Below are 21,839 nucleotides of genomic sequence, written 5' to 3'. Positions count from 1 at the left end.
TAAACCCAATTGTTTTAGGATATCTGACTATTTTGTAATTTACAGTCTCTTAAAACCCTCAATAAAACCTAGTTTAAGTTGTAATTGCTTTGGGGTTATAAATCAATAGTTCTTACTGTTAAAAGCTTGGAATGCATTAAATCTGCCACAGTAGGCAATTGCAAATCGACTTCGAGTGTAGTGTAAAGACCAACGAGAAGCGGTTAAACTCTTAAGAACATCAGGCAACTAATAATATCTGTTGGACTTGTGCCAAAGACAAAGGCTGTTTACACAGTACTCTAGTCTTAATAGAAGAGTGTTAAATTAAAGTGCTATATTACTTGCAAAGCTGCAGATAAAGAAAGCAATTGTTAACTTATAAAATATTAAACATTTCATTATTCAGACTGCTCACTAATTCATGGGACTGTGTAATATTAAGGCCTCGTGGGTAAATCTCACCAAAGCATTCATGGTTCACCTAGTTTTTTTTATGTATGTGTGTATGTATGTAAATATGTATTTAGTTAGTTAAGTAGTTAGTGAGTGTGACATTGACATCCGTTCAAATTCTCTTTTCTGCAATACATCTACTTCATTCTCAATGGTGATTCTTATTACTAAAAAACAAAAAAACAAAACTTTATTACAGTATAATTTGTTAATTGCCAAAGCCAGTACAGTACATACCAAATTAAATCATTTACAACATTTTTTATATTTTTTTAAATACATTTTTTAATTAGTTTAAAATAATGTCACAATGCACAACATCTTTTTGGCCTAAAATTAATACTGTCAATTATGTCCTAAAATAGCTTAATTTTCTTTAAGCAAAATGTTATTTTGTGTATTTTACCCTTTTTTAATTCTTTTGATTTGGGATTCAGCCTTACATTTGGGATTCAGTTAAACATTATATGTGAGGTATAGTAGCTTCTTGTCTTCTGCCACTATATAGAGATCAAAACCCAGGTCTACAGAAATATCATTCCTGTTTTATTTTTTTTTATTTTTTTTATTTTTTTTTTTTTTGTAATCTCAATGATACAACAGCAGAGGGCAGTATTTCTATACAAATTACAGGCATTGAACCGCAAACTTGAGTCTACTGTAATAGCATCCATTTGTTGGTGATAGTGGCTTCTCACATACAGTAGTTACTGCTTGATGCAAATTAACTTGAAATTTAACTCGATCTAAACCCAGCTAAATGTATTATGATCACAATGTGTGTCACAACTAGTTGGTTGTAATTGCAATTGCTTACATCAGATCTACCTGGAGATCTACTTACCTGCAGAGTTCAGATCCAACCCTGATCCAACACATATGTCTTATTATCCAGTGCTCCTGAAGATCTTAACTGGTTCAGTTGTGTTTGATCAGGGCTGGAGCTGAAGTCTGCAGGAAGGTAGATCTCCAGGAACAGGATTGGGCATCCTTGGGTTACATTCAAAGCTCAGTGTTATAAAGAAAATCATGTGCTTCACAGTAAAAAGCAATGTAAGACATTAAGTTTAATGAGTTATGTTTGCGCATCTCAGGAGTTTTACAGCCTAAAACAGACAGTGTGTGTGATTTCGTAACGTGTGATGCATCATGGGCCAACTGTCGCATTCATTTCTTTCCAGATTCACACACTCCAGCAGGCCAGATCAGTCAGTCATTCTGAGTGCATGCATGCACAGAAAAACAAGCGCTACGTGCAATCAATTTCTCATGCTGAATCATTTTCTTCAACCTCGCATTTTATTGTTTTGATTGCATTTGCGCACGTAAACAGAGCAATCTTTTCACCGGCATGGAACGAATGCCACCTTTAATGCCCTTCATCTCAAATTTTTATTTATTTTATTGGTGCGATTAAATATAAATGAATGCATAGCTGAATAATTCACAGCATGTAATTCACTGACCTTTTGAGTCCAACTAATGTTTTACTGTTCATTATCCCAGTTTATTGTGTTCAAAACAAGATACTAGACAGTCATACTTTCTTCAAACTATTGCTGTGGCCTAATTTGCATAAATAGTATAATACTAAATTGTATGCAAAATATGAACTACTGCATCCCACATTATAGGATGCTGAAACAAATTGTTGGATCTACAAAGTGTGCAAGCTTTTTTCCTTATATAGTTTCTTAGGAAAGACCCCTTATCCTACTATAAGCAACAACAACAGTTCGGCCATTGAAAAAAATAGGTATATCACATGTTTTGGTGGGCTGACATACATTAGACAACTACAAATCACTTTAGAGATCAGGTTTGATATGCAGACTGATACATGTGCTCAGGTATATGCAGGTTCAGAGAGGCATTTGTCAATCACCATGTTTTAATAATTCAGCCAGTGTGATGTAAGATTTTGTTCACCACAAGGCCTTGTTAAGCTGTGTTGCTTGCCTGATTTTGTTTGAAAGGACGTCACAACAGTTTGTTCCTCGATTCTGCTTGAAGTATATTGGGGACAAAGTGGTGCTCACTGCAGAGCAGAATGGTTGGAGCTTGACCCAGTTAGGTTGAGTAACTCCAGAGTGCAGTCTGCCTGGACGATTGGAGAGGGGCGACACATTAAGGCGGGGCGACACCCAATATAATTGGTTTATAATACAGCATTCTTATTGACGTAGACGCTTGAGGCATGAGCAGTGAGCATGCTCATTCCTTTATATACGAGTTTATGAATGATCTACTACGCTGTTTGGCCGTACTACAGAAATATTAAGTGATAACCATAGCGATTTCAGTAACGATCGATTGGATAATGTAGAATTTTTGTTGAATTTAATACGAATAAGTAAGGGATAATGTAGAGCGAGGCGGTTGTTATAGCGAAAACAACTCCGACAGGCTGATCGGGACCACGACGCGAAGCAGAGCTTGAATCAGCCTGAAGGGGTTGTATTCGCTATAACAACCGCCTCGCTCTACATTATTCCGCTTAATACATGGCTACCTACCAAATAAATCAATAATTTGACACAAAATATTGATTTAAAAAGGAGTTTATTTATTTAAAAACGATTGTATTGCTTCTGCTAAAGAAAATAGTCCGTTCCGTCTCTACGGTTAGAATGCTGCGTCCATAGCAACGCTCTGTTTTTTTATGGCAACGGTGTGTTATACTTAGCAGCGGTCTGTTATCAAGAATTAACAGACCACATTCTACATTAGAATTCAACCAAGCCATGTAATAAAGTTAGATAAAGTTCCTGTACAAGTTCCTGTTCCTGTCGCTTCAGGCAGAACACTGTGTAGTACGTGCTGCTAAATCTGGGAAATTAATTCTTAATTTGTGTCCACGATATATAGGCTGGATAGACCTACACTATATTGCCAAAAGTTTTGGGACGTCTGCCCTTACATGCACATGAACTTTTTCCAAGATGGCCGCCGTGAGGCTTGCCACAGTACAAGCAGTGTTCCTGTTTGTCATTTTAATATCTGCGTTACTTGTTTGTGAAGTGTCATGCTTAATCCAGTACACTCGATCGGAGCTCCTAAACCTCAGATACACTTCTCACAGTGATCTGGGTCCATCTACATCCTTGCTGGAGAAATTACAGGAATTAAACATATCAAGCCACTCAACACCATGGCTGCCGACCAAAAAAGGCCGTCGCTCAGGAACCTTTGCTAGGTTCAGGAGACGCCCTCACCGGCCACCGCTCCCAGCCCTTTTGCTGTCAAACGTTAGATCCCTCCGGCACAAAATGGATGAACTCCAACTTATGTTACAAACCAACAAAGACTACAGTGACTGCTCTGCCATCTGCCTGACAGAGACCTGGCTGGATCAATCAGTACCTGACCAAGCGGTAACACTTTCAGGTTTCACATTACACCGTGCCGATAGATCACCCAAACTATCGCACAAGTCTAAAGGTGGTGGTATTTGCATAATGATCAATGAACGTTGGTGTACAAATTCTACAGAACTCACCCATGTATGCTCACCTCACCTGGAATACCTCACTGTCAAATGCAGACCATCATTTCTCCAACGGGAGTTCACGTCAGTAATCATGATCTGTGTGTACATTCCACCTGAGGCTAACGCTATCACCACCATAGCCGAGTTAGCCAACTACGTCTCCTCAGTGGAAAATATACACTCGGACGCAGCAGTCATTGTCCTCGGGGACTTTAACCAGACTAATCTGTCGTCTGAACTCCCTGGCTACCATCAGCAGGTAGCCTGCCCCAGCAGAGGGACCAACACGCTGGACCACTGCTATATTACCATCAAAGAGGCTTACCGTGCTTTCCCGAGGGCTCCGCTGGGTAGGTCCGACCATGCAATGCTGCTGCTAATTCCACAATACAGACAAAAAGTTAAATCCTCCAAGTCACCATCAAAATTTGTCCGGTGCTGGTCCCCTGAGACCATCGAAAAACGTTGTGGTTGTTTCGCGTGCACAGACTGGGAAGTTTTCCATGCTGCAGGCGATCTCCATGACGTCACCGACGCAATTACGTCATATGTCAATTACTGTGTGGACCTGTGCATACCAATCAAAAAATTCAAATACTACAATAACAACAAACCGTGGTTTAACAAGGACATTAAACAGTTAAGAAAGGAGAAAAATGCAGCTCATCTATCAGGAAACAAAGAACAATATATGTCTTCCAAATACAAACTGAGATCTGCAATAAGAAGAGCCAAATCCAACTATGCTACTAAACTAGAAGAACAAATCGCCACTAATGATACACGTTTTATCTGGAAAAAACTTCAAAACATGACAAATTACAAACAGAAACCCACCCCCATACCTGACGGCGATAATCAGCTTTCTGATACACTCAACTTCTTTTATGGGAGGTTTGAGCAGGTACCGGCTAAACCACCATCTCCCCCTGACCCCCTCCCCCCCCCTTTACCATTTACGAGGAGGAGGTGAGGAGCACCTTCAGGGGACTTAAGAGGAATAAAGCCCCCGGCCCTGACAACATCAGCCCCACCGTTCTCCACCACTGCGCTGCAGAACTGGCCGGGGTCTTCACCGATATTTTCATTACCTCCCTCTGTCAAAACTTAGTACCCAAGTGCTTCAAAGAAGCCATTATCATCCCGGTTCCCAAGACCAAGAAGACCATCTCCTGCCTCAATGATTACAGGCCTATTGCCTTGACATCAGCAGTCATGAAATCATTTGAGCGCATCATACTCAATCACCTAAAAACCGTTACCACCCATATCAGCAACAATACCCATTCCAATTTGCATACAGAGCCAACAGGTCAGTTGAGGACACCGTCAACTTAGCAATTCATCACATACTGAATCACCTTGAGTCCGCAAATACATATGCCCGCATCCTGTTTATGGATTTCAGTTCTGCATTCAATACAATAAACCCGGTCAAACTATTTAATATATTACTGGACATGAATATCGACCCATGCATCTGTCACTGGATTCACAGTTTTCTCTGGAACAGGCAACAGAAGGTAAAGATTAACAATTATACATCCTCCCCTCTGTTCCTCAGTACAGGCGCACCCCAAGGTTGTGTTCTCTCACCCTGGCTATTCTCTCTCTACACAAACCAGCTCACATCACACCATAGTTCTGTCAGCCTATACAAATATGCAGACGATGCAACCATCATAGGATTCATTACCAACAATCAAGAAACCGAATACCGTGCACAGATCAACCAAGCAGTGACCTGGTGTACAGACCATGATCTCCTACTCAATACATCAAAAACAAAAGAACTCATCGTCGACCTAAGACATCAGCCATCCCCCAAAACTCCTGTGCTCATTGAAGGTGAACCCATCTCTATCACTGATACATACAAATTCCTTGGGACCCATATCAGCAACAACCTCAAATGGAAAATCAACACAGATCATATCTACAAAAAAAGCCCAGCAAAGACTTTTCCATCTCCGACAGCTCAAGAAGTTCAGAGTAAGGTTTCATCTCCTGCTCCGCTTCTACACGGCCATCGTTGAAAGCATCCTCACCACATCCATCACAGTTTGGTTTGGCAGTCTTGACACACTTTCCCGGAAGAAATTACAGCGCATCATCAACAGAGCATCCAAAGTCATTGGTTCACCCCTACCATCCCTTGAATCACTATACCACAAACGGACACTACGCAGAGCCCACAAGATAATTTCTGATATCACCCACCCTGCACACTACGCCTTCCAGCTACTGCCCTCTGGGAGGCGTTACAGGACAATCGCCTCCAGAACAACTCGCTTCAAAAACAGTTTCATCCCAATTGCTATAAACATTTTGCACTCTGAAGGCTGAGGACTGTGGATTAAGCATGACCCCTTATGTATTATTATGTATCTATGTGTTTGTCTGTATGTATATGTATGTTATTTTATTTTATATGTTTATTGTTTGTTTAATGTAATGCTGGAACCTGTACCAAAGAGCTGTACTGAAAACAAATTCCACCAGCTTGGCTGTGTGGTCATTAAAAAATCAAATCAATCAAATCAAATCAACTTTAATGACATCCCATTCCTGATCCATAGGGTTTAATATGGAGTTGGCCCACCCTTTTCTGGGAAGGCTTTCCACAAGGTTTAGGAGTGTGTTTATGGGAATTTTTGACCATTCTTCTTGAAGCACATTTGTGAGGTCAGGCACTGATGTTGGAGGAGAAGGTCTGGCTCACAGTCTCCGCTCTAATTCACCCAAAGGTGTTCTATCGGGTTGAGGTCAGGACTCTGTACAAGCCAATCAAGTTCATCCACACCAAACTCGCTCATCCAGGTCTTTATGGACCTTGCTTTGTGCACTGGTGCGCAGTCATGTTGGAACAGGAACATCCCCAAACTGTTCCCACAAAGTTGGGAGCATGAAATTGTCCAAAATGTCTTGGTATGCTAAAGCATTAAGAGTTCCTTTCACTGGAACTAAGGGGCCAAGCCCATCCCCTAATAAACTACCCCGCACCATAATCACCCCTCCACCAAACTTTACACTTGGCACAATGGAGTCAGGCAAGTACCGTTCTACTGGCAACCGCCAAACCCAGACTCGTCCATCGGATTCTCAGACAGACAAGCGTGATTTGTCACTCCAGAGAACACGTCTCCACTGCTCTAGAGTCCAGTGAGGTGTGCTTTACACCACTGCATCCCACACTTTACACCACTGCATCCCACACTTTACACCACTGCATCCCACACTTTACACTGCATCCCACGCTTCACACCACTTCATCCCACACTTTACACCACTGCATCTCACTCTTTAGACCACTGCATCCCACGTTTTACACCTCTGCATCCCACACTTTACACCACTGCATCACACGCTTTACACCACTGCATCAACAAGCTTTACACCACTGCATCCCACGCTTTACACCACTGCATCCCACGCTTTACACCACTGCATTCCACACTTTACACCACTGCATTCCACCCTTCACACCACTGCATCCCACACTTTACACCACTGCATCCCACACTTTACACCACTGCATCCCACGCTTTACACCACTGCATCCCACGCTTTACACCACTGCACCCACACTTCACACCACTGTATCCCACACTTTACACCACTGCATTCCACCCTTCACACCACTGCATCCCACACTTTACACCACTGCATCCCACGCTTTACACCACTGCATCCCACACTTTACACCACTGCATCCCACACTTTACACCACTGCATTCCACCCTTCACACCACTGCATCCCACACTTTACGCCACTGCATTCCACCCTTCACACCACTGCATCCCACGCTTTACACCACTGCATCCCACACTTTACACCACTGCATTCCACCCTTCACACTACTGCATCCCACACTTTACACCACTGCATCCGATGCTTTACACCACTGCATCCCACACTTTACACCACTGCATCCCATGCTTTACACCTCTGCATCCCACACTTCACACAACTGCATCCCACGCTTTACACCACTGCATCCCACGCTTTACACCACTGCATCCCACGCTTTACACTACTGCATCCCACGCTTCACACCACTGCATCCAATGCTTTACACCACTACATCCCATGCTTTACACCACTGCATCCCACGCTTTACACCACTGCATCCCACGCTTCACACCACTGCATCCAATGCTTTACACCACTACATCCCATGCTTTACACCACTGCATCCCACGCTTTACACCACTGCATCCCACGCTTTACACCACTGCATCCCACACTTTACACCACTGCATTCCATCCTTCACACTACTGCATCCCACACTTTACACCACTGCATCCCACACTTTACACCACTGTATCCCACGCTTTACACCACTGCATCCCACGCTTTACACCTCTGCATCCCACACTTTACACCACTGCATCCCATGCTTTACACCACGGCATCCCACACTTTACACCACTGCATCCCACGCTTTACACCACTGCATCCGATGCTTTACACCACTGCATCCCACACTTTACACCACTGCATCACATGCTTTACACCTCTGCATCCCACACTTTACACCACTGCATCCCACGCTTTACACCACGGCATCCCACACTTTACACCACTGCATACCACGCTTTACACCACTGCATCCCACACTTTACACCACTGTATCCCACGCTTTACACCACTGCATCCCACGCTTTACACCACTGCATCCCACACTTTACACCACTGTATCCCACGCTTTACACCACTGCATCCCACGCTTTACACCACTGCATCCCATACACCACTGCATCCCACGCTTTACACCACTGCATCCCACGCTTCACACCACTGCATCCAATGCTTTACACCACTGCATCCCATGCTTTACACCACGGCATTCCACACTTTACACCACTGCATCCCACGCTTTACACCACTGCATCCCACGCTTTACACCACTGCATCCCACACTTTACACCACTGTATCCCACGCTTTATACCACTGCATCCCACGCTTTACACCACTGCATCCCACGCTTTACACCACTGCATCCGGCGCTTTACACCACTGCATCCGGCGCTTTACACCACTGCATCCGACGCTTTACACCACTGCATCCCACCCAAATCAAATTTATCCGTATAGTATTCCAGTTGTTATGTCTGTTGTGGTGTTAAATAAAGCATTAAAACCTGAAGAGTATTTCAACATGTCAGCATGAAACTTACGGACTCATGTATTATCCTCTAATGCATTTACACATGCAACATTTGACTGTACTTCTGCACGAGATGAGAACACATTTTTATAATTTCTTGGGTCAAGAAAAAGTCAAGCCTGCAGCTCTCAAAATAACCAAGCTAATATGCAGTACAATCTCTATCCTTAATGGTATAGTTAATACGGTTTTGGTAAACTGTTGTGATTAGCTAGTTAATATCTCTTGTAGATGAATGAATGAGCAATGAGTTATGCACACATCCCAGTCAAACACAGCAACATTGGCCCAACCAATGTCATGAGTTTGGGGCGAGGCTGATTGGCTGATCTGATTGGCTGACCAATGGCAGAAGGCGGAAGTGTTTGGGAAACGTATTTAAAAATGATTTTACATTTACATTTCTACTTTCCTTCATTATTTGCTGTGTCATCACTTTTGAAGCTACTGACCCACTTCTTTAAGATTAGTTCTACATTATGATATACCAACGCATTCTCATCCTAGGGCGTCATATACTGACGCTTTTGACATTTCGTCTACATCAAACGCACATGGCACCCTTTAGCGTCAATATGACACGCACAGAGCTTTGTTTGGTTATGGGTAGGTTTAGGTCTTGTGTAGGGTTAGGGTTAGACCGCTAGGAGGCGCCTTCTGGCCCATATCTATCTGCGTCTCATATTGACGCTAAAGGGTGCCATGTGCGTTCGATGTAGACGAAATGTCAAAAGCGTCAGTATATGACGCCTTGGGATGAGAACGGGCTGGATATACTTAATAGCTGTCCTGAAGGTTTTTTTTTGGTTGAGAAATGAGAGAGTTGTCTGTTCAGCCAGATGGTTCAGAAAAAGAAGTCTACAACATGAAAAAGATTGACTGGTGCTTGATTGGAAAGTAATAACTTTATTATCAACGTAATACAGGAGATTATGTATTGATTTTCTATAATATGAAGACATTTGTGACAAACTGCAAAACAGATGTGTAAGAAGCAAGCATCATGGCCTTTCTGTTGCTTAAGATAATGTGATCGTTTTATCATATTTCTGATTTCCTTAATCTCATTTACAGCGTTACCCCCTCAGTCTCCAAGATACCAGTGGGATCAGATCGTTTACGACAGAGAGCAGTACATTCCGTCAGACTGACCGCGGGCTGATATTTGGAGGAGAGATTCTGTTTTGACCCTGTGTGTTAATTGCTTTGTTGAGGGATGAAACAGCTGTGTTGCATGTGAACTGGAGAACAAGGCCAGGCCCCTGGAGACGGGAATGTCAGCCCGCTAGATTCCGTTGCTATGGTGACAAAGATGGGAAAATGCAGTGTAGGAATTGCCATTAAATAAAGGAGTATGTGTGTGTGTGTGTGTGTGTGTGTGTGTGTGTGTGTTTGAGCTTTGCTTCATGCCGCATGCCTTCAGACGCACAGACCGACTGCAAACAATCAAACAGCACCCTACCACAATACTATTTCTGCAGGATATGTATATTGTGCACAGTGTGTGATTTTTCAATGCATGGAATACCCTTCTACATTTGCCAAAATATGCAGAGCACACTATGTGTAATGTCCCACAGATAAGGTCCCACAATGCAATGTGCTTGACCTTATCTCACATATCCAGTGTGACAAATAAAACAAAAGTAATATCAGCCAGGAGCTTTAATATCTCTTACTTGTGACATTTTTTGAACAGACAGCCAAATATGATTACATTTTACACAAAATTTGATTAAATATAAAATTGAGGTCATGTGACAACAATAGCCACGTTTACATGGACAATTGTGTTTCAATCTAAATAAAATCATTCCGATTGGTGAATCCCATGTAAGAGTCTATAAGTGTTTTGCAAGAATTCCCCCTATCCATTTTAATGAATGCGACTAGATAATTATTAAACTGACTTAATTGCTTTGAACTTTGAACCTTGCAGTCCAATATGAATTATGCAAGATGCTTGTATCACGTCAATATCAAAATTCACTGAACGTTAGTCAGGGTAGGTGACATATTAGATTTGACACAAATGAAAATGAGGCTGTGGGGGATTGACTTACAGTCGGCTGTACTGTTGTCTACATTGGTGTTGATCGTTGAAGGTTGTGCCCGACTGTTGGCTAGTCAATAATTTTATCAGAACGATGATCAATAAAGATGTCAAAGCTTTCCCCTTTCTAAAAGAAACAATATAACATATGATGAATATCTGTATTTAATGGCTTTTGAGTAGGTCTTCCAATATTGACTGAAAAAAAATTAATGTTACAAAAATTATAGTTCCCTAACTTCCCTTACTATATACATGGGAAACCTGTAATAGATCTAGATCTTGAAAAAGTAATCTAATAATTTACAGTGAAAAGCCATAAATTGACATTCCCAGAATTCCCTATGTGACAATTAACTTTGAATGTTTTTTCATTGAAATAAATTTTTTTTTTTATCAGTTATGTACATGCAGGTTTTATGTTACATCTTATGTTGTTAAATTTTTATTACTTTTTTTGTGTCTTGTGTTACCATGATGGTGTATTGTATTGTGTGTATTTCACTGTGTGCACGTTCTATTTATTAGTATTTATGACCAATCACAACAGACTGGGCCATCTGACCAATCAGAGCAGAGTAGACCAATCACAACAGACTGGGCCATCTGACCAATCAGAGCAGAGTAGACCAATCACAACAGACTGGGCCATCTTACCAATCAGAGCAGAGTACACCAATCACAACAGACTGGGCCATCTGACCAATCAGAGCAGAGTAGACCAATCACAACAGACTGGGTCATCTGACCAATCAGAGCAGAGTAGACCAATCACAACAGACTGGGCCATCTGACCAATCAGAGCAGAGTAGACCAATCACAACAGACTGGGCCATCTGACCAATCAGAGCAGAGCAGACCAATCACAACAGACTGGGCCATCTGACCAATCAGAGCAGAGTAGACCAATCACAACAGACTGGGCCATCTGACCAATCAGAGCAGAGTAGACCAGTCACAACAGACTGGACCATCTGACCAATCAGAGCAGAGTAGACCAATCACAACAGACTGGGCCATCTGACCAATCAGAGCAGAGTAGACCAATCACAACAGACTGGGTCATCTGACCAATCAGAGCAGAGTAGACCAATCACAACAGACTGGGCCATCTGACCAATCAGAGCAGAGTAGACCAATCACAACAGACTGGGCCATCTGACCAATCAGAGCAGAGCAGACCAATCACAACAGACTGGGCCATCTGACCAATCAGAGCAGAGTAGACCAATCACAACAGACTGGGCCATCTGACCAATCAGAGCAGAGTAGACCAGTCACAACAGACTGGACCATCTGACCAATCAGAGCAGAGTAGACCAATCACAACAGACTGGGCCATCTGACCAATCAGAGCAGAGTAGACCAATCACAACAGACTGGGTCATCTGACCAATCAGAGCAGAGCAGACCAATCACAACAGACTGGGCCATCTGACCAATCAGAGCAGAGTAGACCAATCACAACACACTGGGCCATCTGACCAATCAGAGCAGAGTAGACCAGTCACAACAGACTGGACCATCTGACCAATCAGAGCAGAGTAGACCAATCACAACAGACTGGGTCATCTGACCAATCAGAGCAGAGTAGTCTACCAGAAAGGCAGGGTTTAAGAGACTGGAAACGTTTCAGACACTGTAAGAAAAGAAGTGATGCTGCAATGTATATTATGAGAAAATTAGAGTTTTTTTTTTTTTTTTTTTACCTTGGTTGCATGTAAACACATTGTAGGAGACCTCCAAAATAAAATTAGGAACCTTTAAAATAGCATAATAGGGGCACTTTAAGGTGGTTATCAGTAATATTATAAATCTAAAAAAAACTATTATGTTCAGTATATTAACATAATATCAGTTTTCATGAAAATGTGTGTTTGCAAGGTTGCAGACAGACAGATGAAGATCAGGATAAAGTTTAAATGCAGAGTTTAATAATAATCCAACAGGCAAACAACATAAGGTAGTAGCAACATATTCATTAACTCAAACAAGTTTTGTTTTGGATTAGTGTCCATGCAACTGATGAGTGGCGGGAAACTCAAACAAAGGAACACATGTGACTAATGAATACAAACCAAAAGTCCATGAAAACGAAACTAAGAACAAACACAACTTTTTTGCATAAGGTTGAAAGATTTGTACTGAAAGTGACTTCTGTGTGAGCTGTGCTACATTATTGATAATAGACATAGATGGAAGGCCACCTTCTCCACAATCTAGGCAAAAGAAGAGACCCATGATGGATGGGATAGGGAGGTGTCTGTTCTGACCCTGGTGCTGGTCCCACACAGTCCAATGCTCTAATAAGGCTTATTTTGAAATGTTCTTCCTTTCAAGCAATGTGACAAGAAATGAAGACTTATTTGGTGTACCAGTGGTCTTTTGTTGAAGTGCTGTATGGGGATGGCACCTCTGACAGCTCTGCCAGTGTTGGGTGGTTCAGGGTGATGGGGTCACGCTAACTGTGGAGGGTTGAAATCCTGCCCACACAAGCTCCTTTCTGAAGGCTCTGCAATACCCACTTGGATGATATTGTTTCAGGCTACAAAGACATGTAATGTGTGTTTCTATCAAGGCCATTTATATCCTGACCTATGGTCTGAATGAGGACAGGCTATCAGGCATCCAGAAATTGATGGTTACAAGTCATCTGCAGATAAAGTGTTGGTCAGTGTCTCACTGGAAAATGTCTGAATGTCAGTTTAGAAATTACAGCAGAAACACTTGAAACAATTGACATCTCAATGGAAATATATAGTTTGATTTAAATATATATATATTTTTTGGCAAATCACTTCTTTAAAAAGTAAATTTTTATCCATCATGACTCATTTAATTGATTTTCTGTTGTTGTTGTTGTTGTTGTTGTTGTTGTTGTTATTGTTAGCTTCAAATTTGACCGGAGAGGATGAACCATACAGTCGATTTAAAATTAAATCGACTTGTTTTTGTGATTGCTGGTTTAAGTTAATATCCTATCATTGGGTAGCGGTTGACTTTTTTTTAAAGCTGAAAGCAAAATATGTTTACTTCTTCCCCCACTATCACATGTCCCAAGACACAATGAGATAATTAACATTGATTTCTGTGCTACACTTGATCAATGTGATTAACTTCCCAAATTATCCACTGAGATTCTATTTCGTGTTTCTACCCATTTCCTTTACAGCTCTTCCTCTACCTAATAAATCCTTTTCACATATTGTGTACATGGAGCAGCTCATCAAAGACAGGAGGCTTCTGCTGCCGAAGTTTCCCAGGCTTTGGCCTTCAGCTGTTTGAATGCCCTGGTTGTCTTGCCTTGAGGAGGAATTCACCTCCCCCTTCCTCGTTCTCACAGCTCAGAATAGATCTCTTGTCTAAGTACACTTCTTCAATCACATGCTGTCATGAATATTCATAAGATGTTTTTTATGATGTGACCTTGAGATTTAGAGGTATGGATAAAATGTAAAGTGTTTGAATAGCTATAAATAGCAACGTGAAATGGAAATTACAAAAATATTTAGCATATAGTTGAATTTATCCTGTTGTGGTTTAGGGCTTATTTTAGGGCTTATCTAAGGTATTATCACTATTAAATTTCTCATTTACCTTATGAACGTGTACTTAATTGTATTGAATTTGCACTTGTAGTTGTCACAGAGTCTGTCACATCCTCAGCATCAGACCTCTCCTCTCCACTCACTCGATCACAATCACTCAAATTCTGATCAGCAACACCTGCACCAACTCATCATGGACTCACTATTAACAGTCACTTCTCATTTCACCATTGTCTGGTCTTGTTGTTCCATATCGAACTACTCACCTGACTACCTACTAGTGTTGTCAAAAGTACCGACAAGTATACTTACTGAAATTTTCGGTACACGGGAGCGTCTTAAAACAGGCTTCTATCAGTGGATATATTTGGGATCCGCTGATAGACGCCTGCTTTCAAACGCTCCCGTGTGTATCTATGTACGCGCTCGGTGAAGACAACATGTTTTTGAAATGATGATCATTGTAGCCAATCACATACATATATGTTGAGCGCGTGAACACAATGGCTATTCAGAGACATACTGAATATGTTGAGCCAATCAGAGTTGTTTAAGAATTCGTTCAACAGCGCTCAAAATGCTAGAGGTAAGAGCTGGTATCGTCACATTTTTTAAATTTTAGTACCGACTTGGTACCGAAGTCGGTAATTTTGACAACACTACTACATACCTGTGATACTTACCAGTACAATCCCATCTTCAATCCTCTTCAGTCATCTTCAGTCTCTAGCCATTCAGTATGCATCTGTCTGCACCTACAAAGATAGGAACTGTTATTCACTGCTCAGTGTTTGCTGCTTTTCACTTAACTCATCCACTCTTACCTGCAACAAACAACCTTTGTGGAAGTTACCTTTGTGTTGCATTCTTCTGTTTGCTGACAAGTGTACTTCAAAGTATATTACAAAATACTAGCAGATAATATTAAAGTAATAAAAGGCCAATTAAGTGTTCTTAAAGAGAGCGCTACTTTCATGACTGTCTACGGATCCAGGTCCCACCCTAGTTCCCAACATTGAACTCTCTCCTACTCCGCAATACACTGATGGTCCCGCCCAGCTATATTGATTACACAGTCCCATCTGGAGTCCTTCCTTCCCATGTTGGTCCCGTTCCCTCCACTAGCTCTGTCTAGTTCCCTGGATCCACTACCTCCGCTGATGCCGCTCAGCTCCTCGTCTCCACCCTCCCTCCAGCTCTGCCACAGGCTTCACCACCACCAGCTCGGCCTTGTGAGATGGATCCCCAGGCTTCACCTCGGGCCTCCAGGCCCATGATCTGACCTCAGCCTGTCAGCCCATCGGCTCTTCCTTGGCTCTACGCTCCCTCGGCTCCTCCACGGTCCATCATCCCTTGACCTCCACCGGGCAGATGAGGCCTCCAGCTGCGCCTCTGCCCTCCATCCCTTCAGCTCCATCTGGCTGCTCCCTCCCTCCGGTTTTGCATCCGCCTATGCCCTCGCTCCCTCTGGTGTCACCCCTGTCTTCCATGCCCTTGTCTTTTCCTCGGTCCCGCGAGCCAACAACTCAGCCTTGGACTTCCGGTCCAGTGATTGTTGCCCTGTGGTGTCACTCTCGGCTCCACCTGGGTCTCTACTTCTTCCGGCTCCACCTCCATCAGTCGGATCTGCCCGGACCGTCCACCCTGGCTCCTCCATCAGCTCCTCCGTGGGGTCTTACTCTGCTGGCTCCACCAGGGTCTTCTCCATCGCCAGCCCGGCCACATCCACCTTCAAGACCCCCGCCCTCCCTCCACTGTTGTACTGTTGCACTGTTGCTCTGTTGTTTACGGTGTAAGGGGGTGGTGTAATGTCAGGGTTATGTTCTGTTTCCATTTGTCCATGTTTCTCCTCCTGTTTTTTCGGTTTCCTTTGTTACTGATTATGTCCTCGTTTCTATAGTTATTATTATTTTTATTATGCATTTTATGTATAGGCGCCTTTCTTGACACTCAAGGTCACCATACATCATCAACAAGACAATAACAATATTTAAGTAAAAACAATGAAATACAATACAATTAAAAAAGGCAATGTTACCCATTAGTTTCACCTGTGTCTAGTTTAGATGCCTTTGTTCTACCTTTGTATTTATACCTGTGTTTCAGTTGTTCTTTCAGTTCTAATTTATGTAAATGTGGCTTGCGTTATTCTCCAAGTTATCTGATCTCCTGAACGTTTTATTTATTAACTTTTTCCTGCCAAAAATGGAATTTTCCATTATTTATGAGAAAATGCTTCCCTGACAAAACACGGAATTTTCCGGGTATCCGTGTTTTAGGTGGTATATGGTAGGGGACACATCTTCTGAAAGAGAACTGAATCTCCTGATCAAAACACATGCAAAGAAGATGTGGAAACAAGTGATATCATATGCATAGGTAAAAATAACATGATCATTAACATTAAACAGCATATAAATCCAAACTGCCTAATGTTACTGAACCAGAGGGTCTGTTCTTTCTTTTGATAAATTGCATGTTCAGATATTTATACAACAAAATATTCTGGGGGCCATGACATTTTTGTGAAAATGGTCGAAAACGCTGGCAGTGGCTGGCAACTATTTAAAAAAACGCTGGTGGGAAAACAATTAATAAAGATTTTTGGAACTCCAGTGTCTTCATTGTGCTTGCTTGCACCCACACATAACAACTTCTTATACAGAAGGGTTTTCAAAACCCCTAAACCTTGTTGTGTTATGAACATGAATTATAAAAAAAAAATAAAAAAAATAAACAAGCTACAACATACAGTAAAACGCTTTAGATTGTGTCAGGGAATTTTGAATGTGCAAAACAACCCACTTTTTTCATAAATGTAAAAGTACTTCACTGATATCTCGCAGCTCCATATTAGTCATGTGCATGTGTGACTAAATGATTTGTCAGTATTAGATCACTGGGTTGATATCACCCTATCATATGCTCAAATAGATGGGTTATATTCTGCAGCCTATTAAAAATAAGGCACTGACAATTGTAAACTTGTCTAGAGCTCTGAATAGTCAGTATCTCATCTAATCAATATGGAGTGCACTCAGAGTGAAACTGTGTATGTGTAGAGGCCAACTTCACAATTATTTATTGGGTCCTCTTTGATTTTGTTCTGAAGGCCTTGATGTCCTTCTTGAAAATGCCTTAATTTCACTGACGGAAAGTGCAAAAAATGCAAAAATGCTTTCATGTAATGTATGCCTTCTTGCTTTGGGTCACATTGCAAATAGTGGATGAATAATAATATCCAATTTTCAAATCAAGTGAATGCCACTAAAGGCTAAAGACACCAACATATATATATATATATATATATATATATATATATATATATATATATATATATATATATGATCTACTCAACACTCACAAGTCAGTGATGATTATGATGTGTTTACTAAAATGTTATTTGTCAATGCTTTAGCTGTGGTCATAATATCAATGATGCCCTAAAATGTTAAAAGATTTTGATATTTTTTCCCCATCCAAATTATTAACTGATTTTTACATTTGTGTGACAAGCCCACATTTTGGGCCCAACATAAGCAAGCTGTTTATTGTTCAAAAGGTAAAAAAAAAAAAATGTCTTCAGAATTAAATATCGTGTCTCGTTCACTAATATTTGCATGGATTATTCATAGACACAGGAGAACTTCTCATGAAAAATGTCTGTCTAATTCACAAGATGTGCATTCACACATGAATTTGTTCTAAACTTTGCTTTAATAATAATGAATTTGGAGTTTTTTAAATGAGCAATTGCATGCTTGAGGTTATTTATTTACATAAAACATGCCCAAGACATCTCCAAATAATGGCTTTCTGTACAACCTTTCCCTAAATAGCCATTTGTCACTCTCAGCTAAAATTAGCTTAAAACATAATACATTTTGACATTTGCATCATATAACCAGCTCTACATGTTCAGCTTTTCTGACTCAGTAAACTTGCTCGATAGCTCACCTGGCACAGCACTGCACTTGAGATACGATCAGGTACAAGTCCTAATGAAAGAGCTCAAAGTCTTGTAGAAGCAAATTTCAAATCTCACATTTACTTTTGTTAACACTACCAGTTATGTTTAGGGTCGGGTTTAGTGTAGATGGTGTGTTATTTTCAAATGCGATAGAGCACTCACTGGACATTTCACTTAGAATGTGTCACGAAACATGCAAGAAGCAACGTAATATCATTTTCCAGAAATGTCGCCACAAGCATGTTTTTTCAATGAGCCTGGTCTGGTTTTTCATAAACGTATAATACATTTTAGTATGAAAGTTATTGATGGATCATGATTAATTTGTAAAAATGTTCATATTGCATGCTCAAATATTGTATGTGCACAGTTAGTGAATAAAACCCATTGAAATTACTGAGCAAATAATCACAATATGCTAAATTATTCTGTTTGGTTAATAATCGCTTAAATTTTAAATGATTCTAACGTTAGTTGCATTTCATTATATTAACATTTAGCATTGTTTTTTTCCCTGATGAGTGAAACTGTATAAATCACTGTATAAACGGTGCTTGATTTAACAAGATCATTGATGTTCACATGGATCTTTTCAGTTTGTATGTACTACAAAATGTTTACAATAGACAACATTATCTTATTATGGTTCTCACTCCATTTTTCTATCATCTTGTGCATCAACAGCATAAACCCAGCCGAGTTTGAAAGCAGCGATTCTTCATGGTGCTAGACAGCAATCCTGTGCTTGAATAACCATCCAGTGGTTCTGACCTCCTGGCCCTCTCATTCACATGACATTCATTTGAAGGGCAGATGATAAGACGTGAATTACCTGGCCGCTCGCCACAGCTGGGGCCTTATTGAGTGTGGGGGGTTGGAGGGCCATACATTAGAAACGGTGGTGCCAGTTATTTGCTATAGGCATACATCGCAAGCCTGTGGAAAAATTTACTGTGTGCATTATTCTCAAGATCTCTGAAGAAAAGGTTTTATTACTGCAATTTGGAATAAGTTTGAAACAAGATATGTCATGCCATCCTCATTTAGGGCTAGCAGTGTCTGCAATATATATATATATATATATATATATATATATATATATATATATATATACACTGCTAGGCCTAAATGAGGATGACATGTTCAATTCTGGGACAAAAGGTTGTTATAAATCAATAATGGTTTACTTCTACTATCAAATGATGATGTTAGCAAGGTGACTGCAATGCAAAACATGCAAAACAAAAAACAAAAAACAAAAAACTCAGTGCATTTTATCCAGAGAAGTGAAAAGCAATAAATTATAAACCCTTGAATGAATAAATAATGATAGGACATAAAAGGATGTGAGCCTTGCAATAAAGACCAGATGAAATCTTAGTGTTGTCGTAAATCATTTGTAATTTGGTTGACTGGCTCACATTCTCTCGGTTACTGCACGTATATAATGTATCGTGTTTTGTGTCTATAATTTATTTTTTTTTAATTTTTTTTGCAAAACAAGTGTTTTATTATTATTATTATTATTATTATTTATTTAATTATTTTGCTAAAATAAAATTGTTATGTATATGAAGTATGATGTTTTTTTTTTTCCTCTTGCTTATTTATCATATTAATTTGGAAGGTGTGGTTTTGCTTCATGTGAGCATTTTATCATATTATGGAATCAGTAAAGAATCAGTGTTTAATGTGCAGTAATGAGATAACATGTCCATGATCTTTTTTAATCAACATCAATATTTTAGGATTTAAATTTGTCAAATTTGACTTCTTTTGTGTTCTGCAGAAGAAAGATTGTTATGCAGTTTTGGAATAAGTGATGAAAATGTTTATGTGAACGATCCCTATAGAATGTGTTGTCACAGTGTTTATCAGCTTTTTTCACACTTTGAACGCAGCTCATCCAGTAAGAATTTTGAGTTTGATTTTGACACTTTGTTATCTTGCTCTACTTTTTCATCATGTTTTCATATAATATAATGAGACGAATGACTGTATAATAGCCATGACAAAAATGATTAGGATATTGCAGTGTCCTGAAACACATCAAGCAACACACATGAAAGCTATTAATCAAGCTGACTTGAGCGTTATGAATACAAAGTCATTAGCTCGCACAAAAATGAGCTTTTCCCACTCAAAAAAAAAAAAAAAAAAAAAAAAAAAAAAAAAATGAAAACAAAAAACCTAATCTGAATAGCAAAATCATATTGATACTGTAGGTCTATGGTTTATGTTACCATAGCTTGCACATGAATAACAGAGAGAGAGAGAGAGAGAGAGAGAGAGAGAGAGAGAGAGAGAGAGAGAGAGAGAGAGAGAGAGCTATCTGAAAGCATCCTCATTCATCTCAATAGCAGCTGTCGCACACAGACCTGGGTAAGCGACCTGGAAGCTGCCATCTGTTCTTCATGGGCACTTCGTTTTTAAGAACCAATCATCTGAGCCATAAATACCAACACAACATCATTCGTAAGTTTTTTCAGCAAGGTTTTACTGAAGCATAACTGTCAGTAGAGATATAACCTGATTTCTCCAGCAAGGTAAAATGTCTTAAGTTTGATATAATCTTTTTTTATTATATATATATATATATATATATATATATATATGAAAGTCCTCTTCCATCTTAATGTAAATACACTCAAAAAATGAATTCATTACCCTCCCTTACTTAATTTAATTGAATAATTTTTTAACGCATAACTTAACTGAATTTATTCAAAATAAAACAGTTTAGTTGGGTCAACTAAATGAACTTAAGGAACCACTAAGTAAACATGTGTCAGTACTGACATTAGCACTGTATATTGAGTTCCCACAGCCTAAGCACAAGTGCTACTCTTCAGCATAATGGTAACCACATCATTCAATAACAGACATTCCTCTAAATGTTCAATATAACTGAACATTAAACATTAACATAAACTACCAACATCTTTCCCTTTGCTGAAAAAACACATCAAATAACACTTAAAGGGTTAGTTCACCAAAAAATGAAAATTCTGTCAGTAATTACTCACCCTCATGTTGTTCCAACCCCGTAAGACCTTCGTTCATCTTTGGAACACAAATTAAGATATTTTTGATGAAATCTGAGAGCTGTCTCACTACTCCATAGGCTTCTATGTGACTGAAACTTGCTGGCCCAGAAAAGTTATTAAAGA

The sequence above is a fragment of the Squalius cephalus genome (genome assembly GCF_949319135.1).
Source record: "Squalius cephalus genome assembly, chromosome: 24".
Lineage (NCBI taxonomy): Eukaryota > Metazoa > Chordata > Actinopteri > Cypriniformes > Leuciscidae > Squalius > Squalius cephalus.
This window is presented reverse-complemented; position numbering follows the sequence as displayed.